The sequence below is a fragment of the Arvicanthis niloticus genome, chromosome 6, assembly GCF_011762505.2.
Source record: "Arvicanthis niloticus isolate mArvNil1 chromosome 6, mArvNil1.pat.X, whole genome shotgun sequence".
Lineage (NCBI taxonomy): Eukaryota > Metazoa > Chordata > Mammalia > Rodentia > Muridae > Arvicanthis > Arvicanthis niloticus.
This window is the reverse complement of record NC_047663.1, coordinates 43,932,456-43,960,319: the sequence shown is the minus strand read 5'-3', so window position 1 is coordinate 43,960,319 and position 27,864 is coordinate 43,932,456. Positions and strand designations below refer to the sequence as shown.

Below are 27,864 nucleotides of genomic sequence, written 5' to 3'. Positions count from 1 at the left end.
AGATAAAAGGAAAGGGGGTTGGAGGCATAGCTCAGCGGTAGACTTTTGTGTTTGACATGCTCGAGGTCCTGGGTTCAGTACCCAGCACTAAAAATAAAAGAGAAAAAAAAAAAAAAGGAAAAATTAGTCATGCAAAATTAGATGGCAGGACTTCGAAGAGACCACTCAATTAGGGAGCCCCATGGTTGAAGTTTTATTAGCTTCCTGGTAAATCTACCTCTGAATACATTATCTCGTTAAATTCTCGTGGTTTTTTTTTTTTTTTAATGTGTGTGTGTATTTTTATCCTCATTTTTTGGCAGATTAAAGGTAGCCTTAAGTTCTCTGTTGGTCTTCCTATCACATACTTTCCCAATAGAACACAGTGACTGCCATGCTCCTTCTGACCCACACCTTTGGACAACATCCTCTTCTTGCCTTGAAGAACTTGTCCTTAGGCCCTGAACCACCATGTTAGAAGTCCAGCCACTCTGTGAGAGAGAGAAGATGAGAAAAATCACACCTAAGAGAGAAGCCATTTTGGACCTCGAGTCCAGACCAAATAACCAACACTGAGTGACCCAGTCAGTGGCACATGCCCCAGCAGCCAACCTTTGTCAGTTTTATGTAGTAAAATAAAACGCTTGCTTTTAGACACTAACTTTTGAGGATGATTGTTTATAATCATAAACACACCACTAAACAGACAAAGATGGCAGGAGCTGTCCAAGGCCCAATACTGGGTTTGCCAAGATGCTAAGACGTGAACTCAGGTCTATCTGCTCCAAAACTTACTTGTTCTTGTCAGTGTTTTCTTTCTTTTTTGAATACAGAGTCTCATGCTTTGCTTAACTGGCCTCCAACGTGTTTTGCACTGGCCGATGACCTTGAACTTCTGGTTCTTCTGCCCCTGCCTCCTGGGAATATAGACCTACACCATCACGTTGGTGCCGAGGATCAAACCCAGGGCTTCATGAACGTCAGGCAAGAACTCTGTCACCTGAGTCACAGCCCGGTGATCCAAGGACACTTCCCTCTTACTACAGTGTATAGTGACAATCAGAGCTTATAGTCATGATTCTGATTTTAACATTTTGCTGTTTTTCTCGTGGCCATACAGTGAAAGAGAGAAAATAGTGATGTGGGGGGCACATATGACTGCAGGGTGTTGTCCCACCTCAGCACAGTGGCTGGCTCAAGCCCCAGCAACATGTCTAGTCCATGGACAACCCCCAGAGTAGCCTTAGCAACTAGCCGTCTTCTGACCAGTCTTTCCTTCTGAGGGAGGAAAAAAAAATAGAGTCTAGAGGTCACCGCATTCTGTCCCCTGACCTCACAGAGGACAGGATAACATCTGCCTCATCTCTAGACAATCTCTTACAGTAAAATAATAGCAGATATAACCAAGAAAAATATGGTACCCCGAGTGTGTAAGGGCTTGATAGAAATATATAAGATCGGCCCCTGGATTTCTTGTGATAAGATGTCAGCGGAGATGAACAGCTTGCACGCAAGGAAAAGCAGGCAATAAATCCTTGCATGGAAGTGTGCCCAGCCTCACCAGCAGGCGAAGAGAAGGGAATTAAATAACTCGAAGGTACTATTATGTGTCTATTAAATAAACAAAACCAAAAATGATACAACCTTATTATGTTGTCCATGTTGCAGGTAGCAATTCATACAGGAGCCTGTGAAAGGTTCTGGGGCTGTGGACAATAGGATAAAATAGTTCAAACATTCTGACCTAGAAATTCTACTTGCGTAACTATTCCCTCAGGAGAGGAAAAGGCATTCGTATGAAGACATGCATATCCAAGCTCTTATAATATTAAAAAAAAAATAACGGAAAGGATCCAACATCAGGGAGTAACTAAGCAAATGCTGACATGTTGATACAATGTGGCGATTCCAAAGGGCAGGCATGAAGACCCTGCTTTGTAGAAATGCAGGTAGGAAATTGATACAGAGACACAGAGCACAAAGGACACACTGGTTACAGCCGTGAGTTCTGTGCATGCTGATCAAAGATCTAAGAAGAAATTGGTGGTGAGGTAATTGAGCTTAATTCTCATTAGTTCCCATATTCTATAAAAAACCGTACCTCCATTCACGATTTATAAATGGAGGAGAAATCCCTGGGGGAAGCAGATGCTTCACTTCTCCCTGGTTACTGAATCCAGGACCTGGGAAGTTCTTTCTTTGTTTTAATCTCAGTCCTTCCTGCTGCCCAGATATTGTTCAGTTCTCCGTGGAAGCTGCAGGGAAGCTGCCGAGCCTCTCTGTATTCCCCCACCCCCATTTAATATAATATCCCTTCAGAGATAAAATGACAATCCCATTTCCCTGTCCCTACTTCACAAGCCTGCCCTGGATTCCTGAACTCAAGCATTCTGCTTCTTGTTAAGAATTTCAAACGGCGGCTCCTCCGAAAGCCGACACTGGCCACGGCCCAACCTTGAAATGAAAAGCAAATCTGCTTCTAAAGGCTTCCCCTTCTATCAGGATTGCCCGTCCTTGTGGATGTCCTGACAGGGGCAGGCAGAGAGAAGCGATCCCCTCAAATTCCATTTTAACACCCATTCGGGATCCGGGGAATATTAAAGGGCAAGCCAACAGCCCTACACCTTGCTGCTTGTATGTGTCAGCAGCCGTGGCTCATGTCCTGGGGCAGAGACGCTGAAGATGTGAAGGCTGAACTGTTCATCCGAAGGCTTGATTGACACTTTGCAGACAGGGGTGGAAGAAGCGAGCCAGGGAAGCAGCAAGCTGTACAGCTCAGAAATAATGAGAGGACCCGAGTGGAGAGAGAGTGGAATAAATAAGAGAGACCTAGGAGTGGAGAGGGAGAGCCTTCTGCTCTGTTTTCTTCCCTACCCAACTTTCCCAAGGAGCTGAAGCCTAGGGCAAGGAGGTAGGCAGATAACGGTTGAGCCCTACCCTGAAGGCAGATCCTGCCGGCTCCCGGCTCCCGGGTGCCTGGGCTCCTGAATACTCAAGAGGATGCTGGTTGTGGGAACGCAAAGACCAGGCTTTGTGAGCGCTGTGCATACACATCGCTGAATGATTTCCCACTTCATTTCTGATTCCCTTAGGTCAGGTCATCTATCTACCCACCTTTAAAGACATCCCTTTAAGTGGCAAATCTGGTCAGGTTACTCCTCGTTAAAATTTTCTTCATAGCTGCCCTTTCCTATTAGGCTAAAAATCTGAACTCCTTAGCTCAGCACACAAGATAGCTTTCCTTCTGACCTCCGCTGCCTCCCACAGCTCCACCACTCACCCTTTCCCACTGAGCTCTTGGCACCCTAGCAACGCTGACTGGAAAGACACTCTGCTACTCATCTGATTTCCAAACTCCCAGGCACCCCCAGATACCCCCAAGCAGATGCAGCCTTTCCTATACTGTCTCTCCATCCTGTGCGATAACAATACGCATATTGTGCTGTAATTGTTTGCATGTCTGCCTTCCCCCTACGCCTCTAAAAAGGAGGGAGTCTTCTATTGTCATTTTTCGTAGGTAATACATACACATAGAACAACAGTAAAATGTACAAAACAGAATGCTGTGGAAGGAATCTCTTTTCCACCCATTCCCAATTCTCTACCAGATGCGACACCATCACTGTTGTCTTTTGTATCTTTACAGAGGTGTTCTGTGAGTATACAAACAAGCTTATACAGTATGTACAGTGGTGTGTGTGTGTGTATGCGTTCCTATGTAACATCCTGATGTTTTCATTACCTTTATCTTGGCGATCCACATCAGTCATAAGGAGTTGGCACTTTTTTGTGATGGCTGCAGAGTGTACATGGGTATGAAGGAGACATTTGGCACAGAGACAGCACCCATACATGCCTGTGATGGGTGACAGGGTTCTCTGGTTATAACAGATGCCTAGGCCTCTCTGGCTGTTCTGGTGCTGGGTGTTCAGCAAGGGAGAGTTGCCTCTCTGAGCTGCCCAGGACAGTCTCTCCCTTGCAGTGGTACAGGTGGGACGCTCAGAGGCCCTGGCTCTTGTTTCCTGGCATTTCTCTGATTTTGCGTTTATTAAATGGCAGCTGTCAGAGTCAACGCTACACCCCCAGCATACAACAGTGCAATCACAAGGCCAGTTCCAGGGAAGAGAGATGAATAAGAAGTCCTGAGAACTGGGACTGACAGCGCTACAAAAATGTTAAATCATCTTTTTGTCTGACAGAGTTGGGGTACAACTTTAAAAGGATGCTCTCAAGCCTGGCACAGTGGCACACACCTGTAATCCAAACACTTGAGAAGCTAAAGCATAAAGATCAGGAATTTAAAGCCATCTTCAGCTACATAGCAAGTTTAAAGGTAGCCTGGGCTGCATAAGACCCCATTTTTTTGTTGTTGTTTTGGTTTCTTTTTTTTTTAAGACAGGTTTTCTCGGCCGGGCAGTGGTGGTGCACGCCTTTAATCCCAGCACTTGGGAGGCAGAGGCAGGTGGATTTCTGAGTTCAAGGCTAGCCTGGTCTACAGAGTGAGTTCCAGAACAGCCAGGGCTACACAGAGAAACCCTGTCTCAAAAAAACCAAAAAAAAAAAAAGACAGATTTTCTCTGTGTAGCCCAGACTATTCTACAACTTGCTCTATACACCAGGCTCCCTTCAAATTCAGAGATCTGCCTTGCTTCTGCCTCCCAAATGCAGGGATTAAAGGCATGTACCACCACTGCCAGGTAAAATCCTGTTTTTAAAGGGAGGGGCTCGTAAAATACCATGAAGACACATATCTGTAATGGGAGGCAGAAAGATCACCACTTCAAGTCCAGTCTGAGATTAGAAAGATCCAGTCTCACTGGACAGTGGTAGCACATGTCTTTGATCCCAGTACTTGGGAGGCAGAGGTAGGCAGATCTCTGTGAATTCCAGGCCAGCCTGATCTACAGAGCTAGTTCTGGGATATCCAGGGATAGACAAAGATACCTTGTCTTAGAAAATAAAGACCCAGTCTTCAAAACCCAAGGACTAGGGATATAGCTAAGTGGAAGGAACTTTTGACTAGCACGAACAAACTCTCACAGAGTTCACTAGGACAAGGAAATGCACCAAAAATTAGACAGGATTTTTATTTAAGAGAAAACATCCCAAAAGAACACTGAATCTCTTTTTAAGATTTGTTTTATCTGTGGGTATGTTTTGCCTACATGTATACATGCATGTCACAAGTGTACATGGTAAACTTGAAAGCCAGAAGAGAATGTTGGACCCCCTGAAACTAGAGTTACAAGTGGTTATAACCTGCCATATGGGTTCTAGGAACTGACCCTGCACTCTTTGCAAGAGACGCAAGTGATCCTAACCAATGTACTACCTCTCCATCCCATACACTGAATCTTCTTGTCCTTACTCCCAGGTCTGTCTCAGTCCCACAAACGTGTGTACACTTGTACCTTTTTTTGTTTGTTTGTTTGTTTGTTTGTTTTGGTTTTTTCGAGACAGGGTTTCTCTGTGTAGCTCTGGCTGTGTCCTGGAACTCACTCTGTAGCTTGAACTCAGAAATTGTACACTTGCACCCTTGACTGAGGGGCTCTAAATATGCCTGGGTGTTCACCAACAGGTGTCTTTACACAGCTGTGTCCCAGTGGTACATTTATCCCACCCCAGACCATTCCATGAAGCTCAGTGGGCATTAAAGGTAGGGACAGGTCAGAGATCTGAGCAGTGTCCCATTGTTCTCTGTGGAGGAGAGCCTGTGTCTGGGGTTGAGATTCTGTCAGCCCCTGCCTCTCTGCTCTGGCACCTGCTGCTCTTCCTGGCCATTCTCAGTCTTCACAGCCTGACATCAGCATTGCTGCAAGGTAGGAAGTTCACTCCCAATAGCCCTTTACCTCCCCACTGACGTAGTATCCCTTCAGGGCCTCACCATATTCAGGGAGGAATCTTTGCTTCTTGGTACTGGAGTTTGCACCTAGGGCTTTGTGCGTGCTAAGCAAACACTACAACCACTAAACTATGTCCTCTGACCCCATTAGCTTTTATTTTGAGACAGTGTCTTGGGTAGTCAGTGTCTTGGGTAGCCTCACACTCACTCTGAAGGCCTTGAATTTCTGATCATCTTGCCTCCAACTCCAGAGTATCTGGGATTACAGGCCTGTCATCTAGAACCTTCTATTTTACTCTCCATGGCACATAGGCATTGTGCTTGGCCCCTCACTGTACCAAGGCATCAGGAAAAAAAAAAAATCACATTTGCATGGATTGACACAGGCTTTTGTTGTTTTGTTTGTTGAAACAGGGTTTCTCTGGGTAGCCCTGGCTGTCCTGAAACTCACTCTGCATATCAGGCTGGTCTCAAACTCAGAGATTCACCTGTCTCTGTCACTGGAGTGCTGGGATCAAAGCCATGTGCTGCTACAGCCTAGTTTGGCACACAGGCTTTTAAAGTAAAGAATGTTTCTACCATATGATTTCTCTTCCATGTTAGCCTGCTAATGTCTTGCCACAGCTTTAAAAATATCCTCAATAGCCAGCATTTTCCACTGTTTACTGGCACAGTTGGCTTAAATAACCTGGCTTACCATTGCCAAGCTTCCAGACTTGGTTCTAGTCCAACCACTAGCATCAAATGCATAAACCCTCCAGGATGGCCTTCATTTATACTGCTCTCACCATGTTCTCCAATCACCTTCCTTCCCAGATACCAAAGGTAAAAATGGACAATGGCACTTGTGAGCAAAGATGGCCGCCTCCCTCACTGGACAGCAAACGTGGAAATCTCACTGTAACAGCCACCAGGAGAGCCAGCTCTGTGTAAGGCAGACAGGCTTTGGCTGGAGAACCAGTACACATGGGGCCCCTAAAACACCATCATGAATTGAAATAAGTGCAGGAGGAATTCGCAAAGGAGATTGCCTTCTGGAAATCACTGTACTTGTTTAAAAGAAGCCCAGGCTGATAGGGTGCCGGTATAGGCTGCGACCTCAAGGTTAATTATCTTTGGCTAAGACGGGGTCCTGCTTCCTGTGTATGTTTTGAAGAATAGGATGTATAATGACCCACCATCCCAAATGGTGCAGAACACCTGAGAATCATAGTTTAGCGTTCATCATCCCGCCCCCACCCCCACACACCTCCCGGTGTAGTACCTAACCTCTCTAAATAAAGTGTTGAGCAAATGTTTAAAGAAAATCAGGTTTTTCTTGGTTCCTGTAACAAGAAGCTAGCGCCAGTAGCTGCCTCTGGGGAGTGAAACTGGGTGGAATCTTGTTATGTGTAGGAAAGGCTTAGAAGGAAATGCTGTACAGATCATTGCGGTCCTGATGGGACCCAGGGATAGGCTCTGGGCGTCATTAGCATCCTGTCTGCATCCTCACCTCAGCCACAGCCCGCCCTTGGCTTAGATAGAATCCAAATCCACAGAAAAGCTAGAGAACAGGTGAAAGGTCACCAGCAGTGTCTGGAAATTTCAAGAATATAAAGAAAAGGAGGTTGCGGGCCCCATGCCGGGCCTCATCTCACTAGCAGGGATGTCTACAGAACCTTAAGAGGAGCATGCTGGGTTCTCAGTGGCATGGTGAGTTGTAACCAGCTGCTACCAGCTTCCTGCCTCAGAGTGGTTGGCAGCCCCTCTCCCGACTCCCCCTCTCCCTCTCCTCCTTCTATACCCTGCCTCCACTCCCTGGCAGTCTCTCCCTCTGCACATTTGTCCACCTTTATTTGCCTGCTGTTTTGGGGGGCAGGAGAAAGAAAGGTTTAGAAAAGACATTGGGAGGATTCCAGTTGTGTTTGGAACTGACTCTCAGGGCATCTTGCCCAGAATTCTCAAAGGGAAGAAGAAAGTGGAGGTTCCTGGAATGGGCTAGGAAAGGTCTGCAAGGAGCTGCCTCAGAAAGCCTCATCTAGGGCTCAGTGGGCAAAGGGGCTTGCTGCCAAACCTGAAGGCCCAAGTTTGAGTTCCTGGATGCACAAGATGAAAAAAGAGAACCAGTTCTTGGAAGTTGTTCTCTGACCTATACACACACACACATGCACATGCGCGCGCACGCGCGCGCGCACACACACACACACACACACACACACACACACACACATACTCAGTGTCAAGTACCCCTGTTCCTTGCACCTTGCACACAAAAATAAAACAAAAATTTCTAAAGCTGCTTCTGGACATCTCAGAGGGCTGGTCCTCATCATGGCTTCACATATGCTTGCTCAGGTTACAGACCTGTTAGGCTTCCCAGTCCTGTCTTCAGCAACAGTAGACAGGCCCTTCCTTCTTTCTTCCTTGTTTATTTTTATGGTGTGTTTGCTATATGTGTGTGGGGCCCCTCAGAGGGCAGAAGTAGGTAAGAGATCCCTTGGAGCTGCAGTTCTGGGTGATTGTAAACTACCAACGTGGGTGCTTGGAACTGAACTCAGCACCTCTAGAAAAACAGTAAGTGCTTCACTGAAGTCCCTCACCAGCAGTGACCTCCACCCTTCCGGCACCCAACCCCCAACCCCGTGAGCACATGCCTGCTTATCCTTTTGGATAAGGTTTTGTCATGTTGCCTGGACTGGCCTCACTTGCAGTGATTCTCCTGTCTCAAGACTTCCAGGTGCTAAGATCCTGTGTGCAAACATGCCCAGCTAAGCAGGTATGTATGTGTGTATGCATGTACATACGTATGCATATATACATGTATGCATGCATGCATGTATGTATGTATGCATGTGTGCACATATAGATGTATGTATGTATGTATGTATGGTAGCTTGGAGGCAGAGGCACGTAGCTGGCAGGTTGAAGTCCAGCCTGGTTGGTCTACCCTATTGGATCCCAGGCCAGCCAAGGCTACACAATTGAGACCCTGTCTCAGAAACAAAACAAAACAAAACAAATTAAAAACCTAATTCCCGGATATGAAAACTGAGAGCTATATCGCAGCAGAACGAGCATCCTCCCACACAGGGCTTCTCCCCAGCCTCTCTCCATGTGCCAGTGGGGTCTTCTGTGAAGCAGAGGCAGAGATTGCGGTTCATTTTGTGTTGTACACTGCCCTGCTCCACGCTCCCACTCCTGCAAAGACAGAGAAGACGCCAACTCCTGATGGGAAGAAAGTCTAAAGCAGCCCTGGGGACCCTTGAGGAAGCGGTTTGATTTATTCCAGTCCCCCCTGGTATTCCGTGCCACATTTATAAACGTCAGGGCCAGAAATGAAGTTCCTACTGCCCTGGCAGCTGCTGGCTACTGCTGTTGCTCACCCAGGGTTTGCCTCCAGTTGACTGATAAGGAGCCAAGGGAACAAAACACCCCATGGGAGGGGCAGCCTCTCCAGATGAGAAAAGGAAGGATCTAGAAATGTGGAAGTCGGCTGGGAAGGGTGTCTGTTTGTCAGTTATAAGCAAAAGACCAAAAATGTGACAGTGTGTGGAAAATGCCTTCCACTTGGGTGGAGAGAAAATGCATCTTTCGTCAGAGCAAACCTGTCTTTCATAGTCTATATCACAGGCTAGGGGAAGGCAAACCCTTAGTCAGGCTGTCTTTCTGACCTGCAGGTTCCTCCCCTCTGAGAAGCCCCTGTCATCCTCTAGAGTCTGGGACAGGGAAAAGGCTGGCAGAGATTTAAAGCCAAAAAGGCCTTGGAGGAGAATGGAAAGACATGAACAGTAAGAGGATCTCACAGCTGAGATTAAGGGTGACTCGCTCTAGGTGAGACCATGCAGTCCCAGCCAAACACAGGGAACACATCAGCCAATGAGGGATGACCTAAGTGATCCCTAAACAAGACATTAAAAGTTGTTAGTAGCTGGGCAGTGGTGGCACACGCCTTTAATCCCAGCACTTGGGAGGCAGAGGCAGGCGGATTTCTGAGAAACCCTGTCTCGAAAAACAAAAAACACAAAAAACAAAAAACAAAAAACAAAAAACAAAAAAAAAAGTTGTTAGTAATTTGATATTTACCACTTATTTTATTTGTTTTGACTTTCTGAGACAGGGTTTTTATGTGTAGCCCTGGCTGTCCCAGAACTCACTCTGTAGACCAGGCTGGCCTCAAACTCAGAGATCCGCTGAGAGTGCTGGAATTAACAGCATGTACCATCATGCCTAGCTGTACCCTTGTTTTTAATCACACCCAGCCAAATGTTTCAAAATAATGGTCATTCTCTTCCAAGCCAACCTTTTCCCACTCCAGAAGTTGTGTGTGTGCCTAGCAGCCATCAGTGTGGGCGACATCACCTTGCAGGGTGACATGTGCCAAACTTTTAGGGCTAGTTTATAACCCAGGCAACAAAATGTCTATTACTTTATAAGAAGTTGAGTTTATTTTTTTTTCCTTGTTTTACTTGCTTTGTCAGACTCAGTTTTCTGTCATTTGTAGCCCTTCCCCCAAAGCAAATATCTGAGCTGAGCAGCATTTCCAGTCAGCCTTTAGTGAGCTCAGTTAATCAACGATGGGACAGGGGCTTAATTATTAGCAGAGGAGAAGTAGAACAGCAGGAAGAGCAGAAGAATCCCCACCTTAGTCAGAGGACTTCGGGAAGATTCTCTCTTCAACTTCTTTATATGGAAAATATTTTTAAGTCTTGATTTTTGTTTTGTTTTTTGTTTTTTGAAACAGGGTTTCTCTGTGTAGCCCTGACTGTCCTGACTCTGTAGATCAGGCTGGCCTTGAACTCACAGATATCCTCCTGCCTCTGCCTCCCTCAGTGCTGGGATTAAAGCCCTGTACCACCACCACCTGGCAAGGCTGACTTTTTATTTAAAAGGTAGAATAAACAAAATTTGGCAATTCATACAAAGGAATATCATTCAGCCTTAAAAGGGGTCACTTTCTGGGGCTGGAGAGATGGCTCAGTGGTTAATAGCACTTGCTGCTCTTCTGAAGGACCTGCACCTATATCAGGCAGCTCACAGCTGTCTGTACCACAGCTCCAGGGGATCTGAACCTCTGGCTCTGTGGGTTCATGCACGCTCAGGCGCACACACCTGCATGCAGACACTCACATACACACAGTTAGAGTGAATAAAAATAAGTCTTTTTTAAAAGCAGAAACAAAGGTAGGGTGACTTTCTATCCCTTCTTACAACCCGGTAAGCACTGGGGACATTGCACTGAGTGAAACAGGCGGACACAGAATGAGGGACAGTCCATTCCCAAGGGTTATCTAGACTGCAGGCTCCACTGAGGTGAAAAGCAAAAATGAGGTTCCTGGGGCAACGCTGGGCAGGGTACGGGTGGGTACCGCATTTCCCATTGGGAAGACAAAAAAAGCTCTGGAGGTGAGCAGTGGCGAAGGTGAGGTAACAGTGTGATCTTTAAAATAAGTAAATGCTACATTTTCTCTTAAATATGTTTCATGAGAATTTTAACAAAGTCGGGACAAGGAAATCCAATCTACCTTCTTCAAAAGCTGAGTGGTTGCCATCAACAATGTAACTCAAAAAGAATACATGACAGCGACAGCCAGCGTGGGCCAGAGTCCAAAGACAAAGATCAAAATCTTTTTTATTTTGGGAGGAAGTAGATGGACCCAGCTGGATTGACAACGGGTGTCTAACATTCCTGATCTTCCCTTCTATAACTTCGTGACTCGGCAGCCACCATCCTAGCACCTCTCCCAGCCCTGGAATGTTCTGTAGCCTAACCCGGGTGTCTCTGATCCAGCCCTCCGGGTCTGGCCTGTTTCCCCTGGCGACTTGACAAGGCTACATCAAGCCGAGCTCTGCTAGCCAGGAGGCTGCTGAGGTGGCTTTTTAATCCTCCAGCCGTGCCATCCTAGTGATTGCTTTTATTAGGAAATGTAATGAAAACGACTATATGAAGCCCCTGCCAGAAAAAAAAAAAAGAAAGAAAGAAAAAATAAAAAAAGCTAATAAGATTTTGCACCAAAGTGTGGCGAGAAAAGAAAGGGGGAAGAGGCACATTAGGAGTCAGATAATGAGATAAATGAAAGACCGCAGGGAAGTACTTTTTGCAGACTTGCCGGATGGTTGTAAAATTTTTAATTTGCTGAATTCTCTTTTTTTTCCATCGCCCTTGATTCTCCCCACCTCAGTCTTCCACACGGTCTCGCTGATGCTCTGAATTCTTTGTGTGTGAGGGTGTGTATGTGTGTGTGTGTGTGTGTGTGCATGCGTGCAAGCATGTGTGTCCCCACTCCCACCATAGCCAGAACCCTGCCTCATGACTTGAGTAGGAGGCTAGGACCCACCCAGTCACAGGACACAAGAGGACAAAGAACCAACACTCCCCCCCCCCCTTCCTTTCCCCCAACAGAGCCTGCTGTGATTCAGCTAGAGAAAAGGGAGAAAGCAGGGAAATGGAACTATGGAGGGAGGACAAGAGATCAAAGATCTGGGAAGTAAGGAGGAAGAGAAAGCCCCCGCTGGTCCCGCAAATCGATTCTCTGCAAGGCCCGCCTCCCCGTCTGTGCTCTGAGCTCCTAAGCAGAATGCTGCCTCCATGGGATGCCAGGCCTGAACAGAAGGGCCCAGGAGCACTGGGCAGACAGGCAGGCCAGGCTGCCAGAACCACTGGGCCTGATTTGTCCTACAGGGAGGTCCTGCATCCTCCAGACACCCCCTGACCTCTCTCCAATATACACATTCTGCTTCAGGGGACTTCTGCCTCCTCTGCACTTGAGGATTCTGGGATGCTTTTTCACAGCTGTACCTAAGTCTCAGTTCTCTCAGCTGCAGCTGGACAGACTGAGGGCAGACTTGATGGGTAGATTTCCTGGTAGGAGCTGGGGTGGGGGTTGGAGGAGTTGGGGGGTGGAGAAGTGGGAGGTTTCTAGGGGGTGGAGAAGTGGGAGGTTTCAGGGGAGTGGAGAGGCAGGTATGGGAGCCTGTGTATCACAGGAATGAATAGCTCAGGATGGAGACACATTACAATAAGTTAGGAAAATCACTTGTTCTTCCATTCAATGTACCTACCCCAGTAGGGACAACCTGCTCCGTGCCTCTCCTAGAAAAGCTGCCTCCACATGTTCTGCCTCCTGAGAATACACCACCAGTTCCCTAGAGGATAGGCATGTTCTGTACCGGCCACTGTAGAAGACAGAAAAGCCATAAAAGTCAAGCCAGGCTCATGAGGGGTGAGAGGATCTGTCAGAAACCAGAAAAATGACCTGACCAGTTTGGTTTGTAATTCCAGCAACCAGAGGTGGGGGAAGATAAGGAGTTCAAGGACATCCTCAGCTACTTACTAAGTTTAAAGCGACTTTGGGCTACAAGAGACACTACCCCCAAAACCAAAAAGATCTGGCAAAATTCGATACCTGTCAACAGAATTCTGGGGCGTCACCAGGCAGCCTCTAGGAATGAGGGTGTCTGGAGAAGTGTGGCTGTAGGGTTCCAGCCAAGGTGGACAGAATAAGAGGCTTGGGAAGGGCTTGGTGGATTGGAATGGAGATGGGGGAGAGCAAGCTTCCCAGAGAAGGAAATGGGATAGTTTTAAGGTCAGTTGGGAAGAGAAGGGATACATGATTGTGGAAAGGCTAATCACAGCCAAACATGATGGCACATGCATACAGTCCCACTTTTTTAGGAAGCTGGGGCAGGAGGGTCAGTTGAACCCTGGAGTTGGGGGAATAGCCTAGACAATATAGCAAGACCCCATCTCTTCCAAAAAGAAAAATCAGCCAGGCATGATGGCGCTTGACTTCAGTCTTAGTGATTGGTAGGCAGAGGCAGGTGGATCTCTGTGAGTTCTTAAAATGCCACAGTGAGCCGGACTGTGGTGGCACATGCCTTTAATCCCAGCACTTGGGAGGCAGAGGCAGGTGGATTTCTGAGTTCGAGGCCGGCCTGGTCTACAGAGTGAGTTCCAGGACAGCCCGGGCTATACAGAGAAACAAAAACAAAAACAAAACAAAACAAAAAAGCCACAGTGAGCATTTCTATTTTATACTCAGGAAACTGAGACATATGGGCAGTTAAAGAGAAGACCCAGGTGGCCCTCTGTTGTCTTGAGCTTCTAACCTCCCCTGTCTTGTTCCCTGCCATACAGAACAGAGGAGTGCAGGACACTGCAGACTTGGCAAAGCAGCAGCAATGTGGATAAGGATGTGAACTTCCAGGGCTGGAGAGACGGCTCAGCAGCTAAGAGCACTTGTTGCTCTTCCACAGGACTTGAGTTCAGTTCCTAGAACCTACATGGTAGCTCACAGCCTACTGTAACTCCAGTTCTGGGGGATCTGACACCCTCGTTTAGCCTCCATGATACACATACATCTAGGCAAAACACTCATACATAAAGTAAAATCGATAAAGATATAATTTTTTTAATGTGAACTTTCCCACCCCACCCCCACCCCCCTTACCACCAATGTCCGTGGAAAACATCCTTAGTCCTAAGGCCACCCCCTTGGAGAAACATGGAGAGTGGCTGAAGCCTGCAGCTAAAACACAGGCACAGCACTGGCCCCTGAGCCTGGATATGGCTTCTCTGCTTGCTATGAATCAAAAGCATCATTGTGGGTGCTTAGCAACCAGCCAGCCTCGACTTCCCACCTCTCATCCCCCTCCAGGAACACTGGAGCAGAGCCCTCGCAGGAACCAGCTTCTGAAGCTCATACCATTCTGTAAACTGGCTCTCAGGAGCCCCAGCACACACAACACAGCCCACTCCCTGGAACAACACTCCCCACCCCCCTTCTCTGTCCTGCCAACCCTGGAAGTCCTCAGGCTCTAGGAGCAGGCCATGGTGCTGAGTCTCCTCACATTATTCCAGGAAGTATGTGTCATCCTCCATCCCAGCCTCCCTCTCTCCCCCAAACCCCTGTTTTTCTCTTTATGGAGAGGGCACAAATTAAGCAGAAAGGAAAATGTTGACAGTTCCTAGCCCTCCCTTGCTGGGGATAAAGAGAAATACGTTAACGGTTGAAGCTTTAGGCGGATCAAACACAGTTTGTGAGACTCTTCAAATGTATTATTCATCTCACCAATGAGATGCAATCTTGGGCTTTCTCCCCCCCCTACCCCCACCCCTTATCAAGAGGAAACCTCAGCTACTATGGAGATGCAGGGCTCCTGAGGAGAGGGGCACTTTCAGAAAGCCAGTATCCCATGCTCAACCAACAAGTCTTCCTTGTGTCTATCTTGTTTCTCTAAATATTCCCAAATGACAGAGTCCACTTGCCAGAAAGCTAAAGGGGTAAGGTTGTAGGCAGGTCACAGAATTGGGTTTTTGGAATCAAAGAGAAGTCTGACATTTAGAGGGTACAGGAGCTGGAGATGTGGGCTCTAGAAGGCCCTCTCTATGCCACATGAACTTGCCCAGATGTAACTCTAAAAGGAGCTCTGCTTTTAGCTCTGTGATCTGAACTCACTGATATGCGATACCTGGGAGAAAGATCTAGCTCTGTCCTGGCTGCATACCACTTTGGTCTTATAATTCAGACTCCTGGAGGCCCCTGTCCCACCTGCTGAGGAATTCTACAACCCAGTTTTCTTTAACTTCCCATAGGTGTCACAAAGACTCCTCTGGCACCTACCAATGACATAAAGAAAAAAAAAAAAATGCTGTTGGGGCTCAGACTTGAGAGAGTACTTGCCCAGCAGGTCTGAGTCACTGGGTCTGATCCTTGGTATAAAGGAATAAATATATGGGGCTGGAAGGATTGCTCAGTGGTTAAGAGCACTGGCTGATCTTTCAGAGGTCCTGGGTTCAATTCCCAGCAACCACATGCAGCTCACAACTGTCTGACTCCAGTTCCAGGGGATCCAACACTCTCATACAGACATACATGCAGGCAAAACACCAATGCACATAAAGTAAAGAGGAATAGTAAAATCATTAAATATATAAATATATAACATCCTGCCAGCAGCTGGGGAAAAACGTAGCCTCCCATGGGTCCATCTCAGATCCGACCCTTGGCCCATGATGAATGAATCTGATGTTAGAGCTGGGAGCAGCGGCTAATGGTTGAACTAGAGATTAAAACAACATAGAAAGAAAGAAATTTGACACTATGGATCAAAAAACTTTAAAGCTTCTTTTTTTTATTTCTGTCTTTTAAAATAATGTTTTTATTTTAAGGTAGGTTCTCACTGTGTTTAGTCCAGGCTGGCCTCAGACTTCCTGTGATCCTCCTGTCTCAGGCTCCTGAGTGTTGAGACCACAAATGTGTGCCACTACGTGCTTCCCTCATCTACATGCTTTACATTTCTTTCTTTCTTTAAGACAGGATTTCACTCTGTAGCCCTGGCTGTCCTTGAACTCACAGAGATCTGCCTGCCTCTGCTACCCAAGTGCTAGGATTAAAGGCTGTGCCGCCATACCCAGTTCTACAAACACGGTTCCATTGCTCAAAACACCCACAAGGCAGGTGTGGTGGTGCACACCTTTCAACTTGGCACTCAGGAGGCAGAGGCAGGCAGAGCCCTGTGAGTTTGAGGTCAGACTGCCCTCCACAGTGAGTTCTGGGCCAGCCAGCCAGGACTACATAGTCAGACTCTATCTAAAATAAAACAAACAAACAAAAAAACCCTTGTAAACATCTTACGATCACAATCATGAAGGATTAGTTTAATAGTAGCCTTCTGAAGCAATCATGTAGAATCAATTCTAGAAGAATACCAGGAGGAGGTAATACATAAATGCATTTTCATCTAAAAGGATTTCAAATAACACAGATGAAGCCGAGCCCCCCTTTAATCCCATCACTCTCCTCCAGGCACCCCGTCTCTATCCAGTTCGAATGCACCCTGTCTGGTCTTTGTTTCCGAAGAGTCATATTTAATGTAAACAAGCAATAAAGCAGGGTTATGCAAGCTTGTAACCGTCTATGTGTGGGGACAAGGCTGGCTGATTAAACACTGAGATGTGCAGAGCCCTCAGCTCTGAGGAGTGTGGCACATGTGATTTTTATTTTCTTCCGCAGGAATTATTGTATTTTCTACATGAACAGAAAAGAGAAACAATGCTATTTTTAAATATCACGCAACAAGCAAGTGATGGTATTGGCTGAGGACGGGGAGCGACTGTTGCTCTGTGCTCTTTTATGCTTTTTGAATTGTGCACCTTGGGCACATATTACCTATTCCAAAAATGAATAGACATTTTTTTTAAAAAATTTAATATGGCAATAAAGTAAAATGAGAGACCTGCTGGAGAAGACCTGTGAAGAGACTCAAGCCCTAAGACTCTGAGACTGTGTAAAAATCTATGCAGCAGTTACAGTTTCAGATCTGCTCCGGATTCACTCCCATAGTGCCAGTCTCTTTCTCACCAGGATTAAGTCTTCTTCTGCCCTGGAGGAAATGAGGAAGGGTCTAAAATAAGCCAGACTTCGGTCTGGAAATAACTTTATGCTAATTTGCAGCCCAGCCCTGGGAAGGGCTTTGCTTCTCCCTTCGCTTTCAAAGGACTTTTCATCTTCTTTGGTTTTCCAGTATATTCCTCAAGGCTACCTGCTGCTGTCAAGGTCCCAGGGAGGAAAGGCTAAGACCAAAGACCTTGTCCAAAGGGCCTTTGTTTGAAGTCAGCCTGTAAGATCCCAGCTCCTCAGTGCTATGCCTCAGCCCCAGGCAGCAGTCTCCTCTCCTTCCAGGGTCTCTGCACCTTTGGCTCCTAACTGGTAAAATGAGAATATTCAGCCATGCCCCGTACACAGACTGTGAGATATGGATGATGGTGATGGGCTGTCTTTCTGAGATATATTACTTTGTTGGACCACAGAATCTTCAGGCAGGCATGACCTGTAGCATCCAATTAGGGGGAGGACAGGGAATACTCACACCAGGGTGGCTCTTGGGCCTGTAAAGCCACTATTTTATTAACTGACAGAGATAATTTATGATCTGCTTGACAGTTGTAGTGACATAGGGTCTCATTATGTAGCTCTGGGTGGACTTGAACTCAAGAACAACATTTTGGGTTTGCACTACTCCACCTGGCTGCTGACAGCTATTTTTAGCTGTTGGATTTTGTTTGTTACTTTGTTTGTTTGTTTGTTTGTTGTTATGAAACAGGGTGTCTTGTAGCCAAGGCTAGCCTTGAAATCCTGCCTCTGTCTCCCAGGCGATGGCAGAGGCTTGCACTGCTATGCCTGGCTCCTGACAGCTATTTTCAATCAGCTGTGTTGAGAGAATTAAGTAAGACATGAGCGTCTGTGTGAGGACACAGACAGTCCACCAGCTGGGTGAAGTATTAATTCTCTCCCCTGGAAACCTCCCCTCCCTACATACACCTGCCAGTCACACTTCCTAAGCTTCTGCATCTTCTCAAGTTGTAACCGGGTTCTTGAGTAACATAGCTTCAGCAGGCTGGGTTCCTTTATGGCATATGCCTGTGTCATTTTACACCATGTAGAGGATCCTCAAAAACAATTTACTGCATGAATACATGAATGCTATTCATATAGCCATGATCTTTGTGGTTCTCACTGGGCTGCCTCTTGTCCCTGGCCCCGGGGCTGCCAGAGCCCACTTCATGCTGACCCAGAGGAGGTGGAAGCAGACAGATTTGAAAGAGGCAGTGTTGGTAAGGTGATAGGGTGGACCAGACGGTGGCCTTGGCTTTCCAAATCTGTTTCTTCATCTCTCCATGGTCATTACAGAAGGTCAGATTGGAAACTCAACTGTGCGCAGAGCCCGGGAAACAGTGCAGAGAGAGGAAGCAAAGGGCGGGCCAGGCGCAGCTGGAGAGAGCTGGCACATTCTTCCAATAGCTTTGCCCTTCAGTGACCCAAAGGTCACTGCCAATTGATCATGGGTCAAGTGTGGCAAGAGCCCCTGATTTTTCAAGAGAAGCCATAAATCTTAGCTTTTATGTGAAATCTCCTGAACAGGTCAAACTCAGATTTATAGCTGGTCCACAGCCCCCAAACCTCAGCTACTGTTGATCCTCATGCTGTCAGCTCACCTGTGATTTCAGGACAGAAACAAAAGCTTCCCATTTGGAGAATTAACCTTTGATCAGTTTTTTGTTTTGTTGAGACAAGGTCCTCCTGTATCCCAGGCTGGCCTCAAACTCTGTTGTATAACCAGAGGATGACCTTGAACTTCTGATCCTCCTGCCTCCACCTCCAAAGTCCTGATTCACCAAGATGTGATCCACTAAGCCCATTTGTTGTTGTTGTGTTGGAGCTAAAACACAGGGCTTTCTGCATGGTCTGGAATCGTTCTGAGCCCTGGGAATAACTAGTCTTTTAAATGGAAGGACCCAAAATCATGGCAGCTGGTCTTCTGGCAAGTACTACCCTGACACCCAAATGGAAGATTTAGGGAAACACAAGTGCCCTGACTGCCAATTTCCTCCACCCTCCGCTCCTCATTGGGCAGAAAATAGGGTGCAGAGGGGGCAGTGGGCCAGTATGGTGTGCAGGCCCTCCACAGTCTGCCCTGACAGGACACCCAGGCCTGAAGGCCACCCCCCTTACCTCACATTGCCCCTGTGCAGGGCACCCACCAGTGGTGACACGGCAATCACCCATAAATTCTTGTCAGAGAAGCTGTCAGGACTTGGGAAATAAATAATGATATTTAACATTTTGTAATAACAACAATTAACCAGTAAATAATGTCCTTTAAACTGCAAACGCTGGAGTAAATTAATTCTTCTAATGAGCTGTCAGGCAGGGAAGAAAAAAAGTACCGGTGTTCTTTGGTGCCACGCGGCTGCCGTGTGAGCAGCCGGGGAAGCTCACCTTGGGCCCTGGGAGCTCATTACCGGGAAGCACACGGCAACGGATTGCGGGGAAGCAGCTCGGCCTCTCCCGCACCCACGTGGGCGTCAGGCTGCAGCCCCCTCCGCATCGCGCGGCTCTCTTGCAGCGCATCCCTCCAGGTGCTGGTCTGGAGCGCGCAATGCATTTCAATTAGAGACGCCCCCCTCCTCCCTACTTCCCTTCTGGTCACCTGGGCAGCGCTGGGATGGCGGGAGATTGCGGGGAGGCAGGAGTTGGGACTTCCTAGGGAGAGAAGTCTAGTCCTTGCTGCGTGACCTTGGGGAGGTTTCCAACCCTCTCTGGGCTGAGATGTTGTAAATGGCAACATCTGAAGCTAATCAAACCAGCTGTGATTACTTCTGTATCCCTGAGAAGCCTGTGACCATAAAAAGACACCTGAGTAAGGCACTCTTTATGTACTGATTCCCAGTCGTCGCCAAGATATACTGTCAGGTGACAAAAGCGAGGCACAGAAGCGTGTGCCGCGACTGCTAAGGAGCGAGGAGCGACCATGGATCCCTCTTTGCTGGCTGCACACCCAGATAGGAAAAGGGTAACACCACTGGCCACTGGGGAGGGAAGCTCTATGCCCTTATTTTCAAAGCCATGTGCAGAAATTACCTATTCAAACAACAAGGAGGGGGAGAGAGGGAGAGGGGGAGGGGGAGGGGGAGGGGGAGGGGGAGGGGGAGGGGGAGGGGGAGGGGGGAGAGAGAGAGAGAGAGAGAGAGAGAGAGAGAGAGAGAGAGAGAGAGAGAGAGAAGAAAGTTACAAAAGACAAAGCCGACATCAGAGGTCTTCTTGCCTCTCAGTAGCTTTCCGGATGTGAAAGCCACCTGAGCCCCTGCTGAACTATGACCCCACCAGAACCTCCACCGAAGTCAATACACTGTAACTCCAATATCCTGTCCTGAACATAGGCTAATGAAGAAGGCCCTCCCAGGGGCTAGGCAGTCCCTGCAGCTTCAACTTCAGTTTCTCTCTTCCTGCTCTGTATTGGGAGGATGGAAGGGTTGCTACAGGATTTCTGCAGAATAGGACTGGGGAGCAGAGAGAAGGCGAGGGGGGGGAGGGGAGGGGAGGGGAGGGTAAGGGAACCGGTAGCCCTCGGAAAGCTGAAAAGCCCAAAGTTCCATACTTGTGTGGTTTATATCATTCTGCATTGCTGAGCCTTCCTCAGGAGCCAGTCCAGCCAATGCCACACCCAGGGTGGACAGAAGCCCCCTCCATGATCTGAGACCTCCTGGCCACCAGAGCTGCACCTCCCATCGTTGAAGCCCACCCCAGAGCAGAAGAGTGTGTAACCCGGTCACCAGGGTGGCTTCAGCCATTCCACAGTAAGACTAAATCCGCAGCAGACTGAGCTGGCTGGTGGCTCGCACACTGCTGGAATCAGAAAGCACCCACATGTGCTCAGAGGCTGCTTTGGGGCTGGGGCTGTGAGGACACCAAGTAGAAGGCCCAGCCCCCATAACCATCTGGTCCCAACTGTTTTGTTTTTGTGGCCCTGTCTTTCCCGTGAGGTGACTCCTGATTCAAGACTTTCTTGCCGGGGCCTCATGCAAAGCTCTGTAATTCACATTACTGAGTAAGTTCAAAACCTGCCTGGGTCACACAAAGTGAGTTCAAGGCCAGCCTGGGACAATTAGTAAAACCCTGTCTAGAAACAAACAAACAGACAGACAGACAAACGCAAATTGGGGCGCTGAGAAGATGGCTCGTGGGTAAAGTGATGGCTATTCACACATGAAGACCTGATTTTCTGAAAAATCTGGTACAACAGACCACCTATAACTGCAACACTGGAAGAGAGAAGGCAGAGTTCTGAGGCTGCAGAGCAGCTAGTCTAGCCAATCACTGAGACCCTGTGGGTCTCAAAAAGTAAGATGGAGAGCAATAGAAGACACCTTACCTCAACCCCCACCCTCCCACCTCCCACCTCCACCCCTACCCCCACCACAGAAACACACGCACACAAAAGGCTAAGCGGCTAAGTATATATAAGTCAATGCTCAGTGAGAGGGCGCCTGCTTAACACTGAGGCCCTGGGTTCAAGCCTTTCTACTATTAAGAGAAAAATGAAGTTTGAGGTAGCCTGGGCTACTTAGCAAAGACCCGTTGCTACTCAAAACCTCAAGAGCAGCAGGGTTGGTGTTGCATGCCTTTTAATCCCAGCACTCCAGAGGCAGACACAGAGATCTGTGAGTTCATGAGTTTGAGGTCAGTCAGGGTTGTGAGACAGATGGTAAGCCTGTCTCAAACAAAACAAAACAAAACAACCCAAGAGCAGAGAATGCTGCTCAGTGAGTGGCACAGTAAGTGCCTAGCATGTGCGAGATCCAGGCTTTGATCCTTAGTACCTCAAAAAAGATGTGTGTAAAATAAACAACCTAGTGTCCAGGTACAGTCAGCACCCCCAAATCGATCCATCTATCTTGGTGAGCTTTCACTCTGCTAGATAAACCCAGCTTCCAAGACCAAGCGAGGTCACTGTGGTGGCTCCTGAGTGGGCAGCCTACCTCTGCAGTGCCTCCTTGGGAAGCAGCCCGGAAGAGCCTCCAGGCTTTTTTTTTTTTTTTTTTTTTTTTTTTTTTTTTTTTTTTTTTTTTTGCAGTGGCCAGCAGAAACTGGAGCTGAAGCCTGCGAAACAAAGTTCCCAGCTTTGGATCTGAGTCAGCTGCTTCTGGGCCTGGGGGGCTCAAAAGTATCAAAAGCATAACTACCTCAAGGTCACCTGGACCGATGTGCAGCTGAACCCCCGGCCTGAGCCCTCCGAAGGCCTCCAGCACCTGGGAGTGGAGCACCAGCTGGAAGGGAGGGATGCTCCTGTGTGCACAGGAAACTGAGCCTCGGCCGCACGGAAATTAAAACCAGCTTGCCCAGAGCTCGGCTACCACATCGCTTGAAATCAGATTGATTTCTTGGGCTTGTTGTGACGGCAGTGTTGCGATTGATTCGTCTGGGTGGCGGGGAGTTTATCAATTCAAAGCTGTCTGTCATTGATCTGGATAAGCTTCTGAGACAGCCCAAACACCTAGCAAGGCCGAGGTTACCACCAACCCAACTCAATATTAATTATAATAATGAACAGGCATGAAGAGGGTGGGTTCATTGCTTGCCCTGCAGGGCTGGCCTCTGCGAGGTTCTGTGTTTAATATTCATTTGAATCAACAACGTGCAAAGTGCAGCTAGTGGACAGAGGGACGTCTGCATGGGTGAGGACACCATATTCCTCTTCTATGGGACTGAGAAGGAGCAGACGCTGCTCAAACAGGGAAGGTTTAAGATAGACTCCAGGAGGGACTTCCTCATGGACACACTATATTAATCCACTTATAAGCTTGGACAAGTTACTTCAGTTTGGGTTTGTCTCTGTGTGTGTTTGCATATGAGTAGCATATGTGTACATGAGTGTAACATGTATGTGCATATGCAGGACAGAGGATATCGAGTACCAGCCACCTTTCTTTCTTATTTTTGTTTTGTTTGGTGTTTTTGGTTTTGTTTATGTTTTTCATGACAGGGTTTCTCTGTGTAGCCCTAGCTGTCCTGGAACTCACCCTGTAGACCAGGCTGGCCTCGAACTCAGAGTTCCTCCCAAGTGCTGAGATTAAAGGCCTGTGCCACCACAGCCTGGCTCTTTTTTTTTTTTTTTTTTTTTTTTTAATCTATTTTTAGAGATTGTTCTCTCACTAGCACAGACATTGTGGATTAGCTGGCTCGTGAGACCCAGGGATCCACCTTTCTCCATTTCTCCAGTGTTTTCCACACCTGGTTTTTATATGGGCATAGAGGCTGGAACTTGCATTCTCATGCTTGAATTTAAAAGAGCTTTACCCACTGAGCCATTTCCCCACCCCCTCATCCCCTGCCACCCCAACCTGATTCTTCCTCTGTAAAGTGGCCTCTAGAGTTGCTGCTCCTGGTCAAAATTCTGAACCTGACAACACAAAACCAGAGAGCTCTTCTGGGCAGGCCTCTGGCTCAGGGGGTTTCAGAGGACCCCTACTTCAGGTTATAAACACCTGCCTTTCTCAACCTAGACACAGAGTAAGCATTCAACCACTGGACTGTAGAACAGTGAGTGTTGACTGAGTACCTGGTACAGGCCTGGCCTCGAGGCAAACCTCCTAGAGAAGCTATGGCGGCCTACCTTTGAGGAGATGAGATCTGGGGTGGCCATGGAGCTGGGCACCCCCCCTCACTGGAGACTTCAGAATTGCCCTGCCCCTGTGAGATTGCTTAGAAGCTGCTCCTGGAGACGTACAGGTGGAGTGAGGGCATAGACAGGGAAGGATTTTAATGACCAGGATCAAGAGGACTCCATTCGGGATATCGGTCCTACAGAAGATGCCACCCTCACACAGGAGAAGCATGATCATTCTTGGGGTTCATTTATAAGAAGCAAAGAATAACAGCTGACTCCCAGCACCTACCCCACAACACTGTAGAAGTCACAGCAAGAAACACTGAAATCAAATCAATATAAAGACTTCCTGAGCCGGGCGGTGGTGGAGCACGCCTTTAATCCCAGCACTTGGGAGGCAGAAGCAGGCGGATTTCTGAGTTCGAGGCCAGCCTGGTCTACCGAGTGAGTTCCAGGACAGCCAAGGCTATACAGAGAAACCCTGTCTCGAAAAAACCAAAAAATAAATAAATAAAAATAAATAAATAAATAAATAAATAAATAAATAAAGACTTCCTGACTGAGGTCTGGGCGATGAAGGTAAGGATAGAGAAGCTTCCTCTCTGCCTAACAGTGCCCTACTGTCTACCTGTGACATCTCCTTCATCCCCTGTTCCTACAAAGTTCTCCTCTTCTCCAGCTCCACCACTGCAGAGACCCCCACGACCAGCCCTAAGAGAAACATCAGAAGAAAGTTAATAGCGAAATGCTGCAGCGGATCTAATTGATTTTTTTTTTCCTATTGGTTCCCTAATATAGGCAACACTGTTCCTGCCGCTTTTCTGGGCTGGAGATTATGTCATAAATAAAGAGATTTGCTCCCTATTTCCATGTGCTTATCTTTAATAAGTTAAGAACTCAACAAGCTTTAGAAGGACTTGAAATAAGCAATGGATCCGGTGGTGGCTCCTGCTGCGGTGGCGGTGGCAGCCTGGAGCTTTACTTGGGGGAAGGGGGAGGCCGGTGGTTGCAGTGGCGAGGGACTGGAGTACCTGCTATCCTGGAACAAGATCAGAAGAGGAGGTAAGAGGGGAGGCTGGGCTGGGCGGTGGTGCACGCCTTTAATCCCAGCACTTGGGAGGCAGAGGCAGGTGGATTTCTGAGTTCGAGGCCAGCCTGGTCTACAGAGTGAGCTCCAGGACAGCCAGGGCTATACAGAGAAGAGAAACCCTGTCTCAAAAAAAAAAACCAAAAAAAAAAAAAAAAAAAAAAAAAAAGAAGGGAGGCTGGGAGACAGCTGGGACAGCTAGGACCAAATGGACAAGCAGGAGCAGTGGGCTGTGGGGTCATGTAGGAGAATGGAGTGTGAGGGTTCAGATGGGCTGAAGCCCAGTTGGTAAGTGTTGGCCTGCCATGCGTGAAGCCCTCCCACCTCATGAGTCAGGCGTGGTAGTGAACACCTGCAATCCCATTCTACTCTGGTAGTAGAAGCAGAATGATCAGAAGTCCTTGACTAAATAGTAGCTTCTGGGTCAGCCTAAGATACATGAAACCTTCCTCCTGGGGGAGGAAGCCTGGGACCCCCCAGAACTTGAGAGTCGAGACAGACAGATTGCTGAGTTCAAGACCAGCCTGATCTACATCTCAAAAAAAGAGAGAAAAATTAATAGTAATAGCAATAATAATTATTATTGCTATTACTATTATTGCTGGGTAGTGGTAGTATATACATACCATTAATCCCAGTACTTGGGAGGCAGAGGCAGGCAGATCTCTGAGTCTGATCTACAGAGTGAGTCCCAGAAAAGCCCTGTCACAAATTAATAATAATAATAGTAATAATGTGTGGATTCAAGAACTAACTCCATTATTGCATATACCTATGTGATGCTGGGCAAATCACTCATTCTCCATGCTTCATTATTGTAAAACAGAGAGCTTATGAGATGCCACAGCAGGTAAAGGCACATACCCTCCAAGCCTGGCAATCTGAGTTTGATCCCCAGGATCTACATGGTAGAATCAACTCCCAAAAGTTGTTCTCTGACCTCTACACATGCACCACAGCAGGTACATGAACATATAAAATAATTACTAGAGGTGATCCATCCTCATGGTAATCATTTAAAAACAGACGCAGGGCATGGTGGCATGCATCTGTAATCTTGTAATCCCAGTGTTCAGGAGGTGAAGCCTGGAAGATTGCTGCGAATTGAAGACCAGCCTGAGCTATACACACAGACCCTGTCTCAAAACTAAAACCACTAGTGTGGCTGGAGACATAGCACTTGCCTAAAATGTGAGGCCCTCTGTAGCATACCCAGGAACTACCAAAAGCAAAAGAGCAATAATGGATAATAAAATAAATAATAGTAATAATAATAATAACAACAACAATACACATCTCATAGGGTATTGTAGTGACTGACTATAAAATGCTGAGAGCAGCGCCTGGTCCAGGGTATTGAGAGAAAATGTTAGCTTGTCTGTTGTGGACCTTCAGTAGATCTTAACTATGGCTGAGCCTCTGCCCTGTGTCAGGTCTTCCCCATTAGTGAGTCATGGATGCCCCTGGGCAGAGAGCACACAGCCCCTGCCCTGTCCCTGTGACTGGCCTAAGATAGGTAGTAATGACAGGGAACTTGCACCAAGAGAACCCAGAAAGGGGACAGTGACCCTCCTCATGGAGGCAGCTTCCCTGTGGTCCTGTTCTGAGGCTCCCAGCTCTCTAGTTCTGGACACCTCTCAAAGGAACTCACGCTTCCTCTAAACTGACTGGGCAGAAGCAAGATCCTTCTAGACAGACAGAGCCAACCTGCTGCAGATGTTCAAGCGACTTCAAGACCATCTGCCCTGCACTGCTCTGGATGCTGTGCTGCCCAAACACAGTCTCCTTTCAGTCTAGACAATACTACTTCTATTTTCCATTTTACAGTCAGGAACACTGAGGTCCAGAATTGTAGCTATTGGCTTAAAGCTGGAAAGTAGCTGAGGCAAGATTTGAACCTTGCTCTACACATTGTCTTCACACAGCAATAGTGGCTGATGATAACAAAACAGATGATAGGGGCTGTTTAAGAGCACTGGCTGCTCTTCCAGATGACAAAGATTTGATTCCTAGCATCCACGTGGTGGCTCACAACTGCATGTAACATCAGTTCCAGGGAGTCTGATGATCTCTTCTGGTCTTCATGGGCACCAGCTATGCAAGTGGTACACAGACGCCCACATGCAGGTAAGACACTCAACATGTAAAGTAAATAATTTTTTAAAATGCCAAGCAGTTGGGAGTGGGTGGGTGAGTGGGGGAATACCTTCATAGAAGCAGGGGAGGGGGGATAAGATACCAGGAAAGGGGATAACATTTGAAATGTAAATGAAGAAAATATCCAATAATTTTTTTAAAATGCCAAGCAAATGTTACCATATATATATATATTTTTTTTTTTTTTTTTTGAGGGGTGGTGGGGCACATAGCTTTAATCCCAGCACTCAGGAGGCAGAGGCAGGTAGATCTGCAGATCTCTGTGAGTTCAAGGCCAGCCCAGTCTACAGAGCAAATTCTAGGACAGCCAAAACTACACAGAGAAATCCTGTCTTAAACAGATATGAGATTAAAGTTAAAATTTAAAACCCAGGCTAAGGGCTGAGGAGCTACGGAACTTTAAAAGCATTCAATGATTACTAACCATGTGTCATGTCCTCCTGTGGGTCTTCTTGCTGAATGGACATTTGGAAGTCAGGTGATACTATTTTCTGTTTATAGGTGAAGAAATGGACACTCTGAACTGTGCCTGAGACAAGCACAAGACTGAGATGACTTGAACTCCGGTCTGCTGTTGCAGCCTCTGGGAGAGCATTGTGTCTCTCTCACAGATTTTGTCCTTGCAAGTCACCACTGTGGAGAAACTGTCCTTCCTGCATAGGTTGGGAAGCCCCACTGTTTCTGGTGGGAGAGGGATGTCTAACTCTTAGGTATGCATTTTATAGCCTCCCTTTTCTCCAGGCATTGTCTGGACCTGCAGACTCTGTGGCTTTAAGGACCAGTGACCTCACAATCAGTTGCCATAGAGACCATTGTGATGTCACAATCAGAGGACAAGTAGTTCAAGGAGAGGAGTCAGGGATGGGAATGTACA

At 47.3% G+C, this 27,864-nt stretch overlaps 1 long non-coding RNA gene across 1 annotated transcript; it reads right to left on the bottom strand.

The window, feature by feature from the left end:
• Nucleotides 1–223: 223 nt before the first annotated feature.
• LOC143442742 (uncharacterized) lies at nt 224–27,729 on the bottom strand. The gene is made up of 4 exons (XR_013111176.1): nt 27,415–27,729; nt 12,860–12,973; nt 1,624–1,685; nt 224–470 (listed from the first exon to the last, which is right to left on the bottom strand). It is a non-coding gene; the product is annotated as an uncharacterized LOC143442742 (long non-coding RNA).
• Between the last annotated feature and the right edge of the window lie 135 nt (nt 27,730–27,864).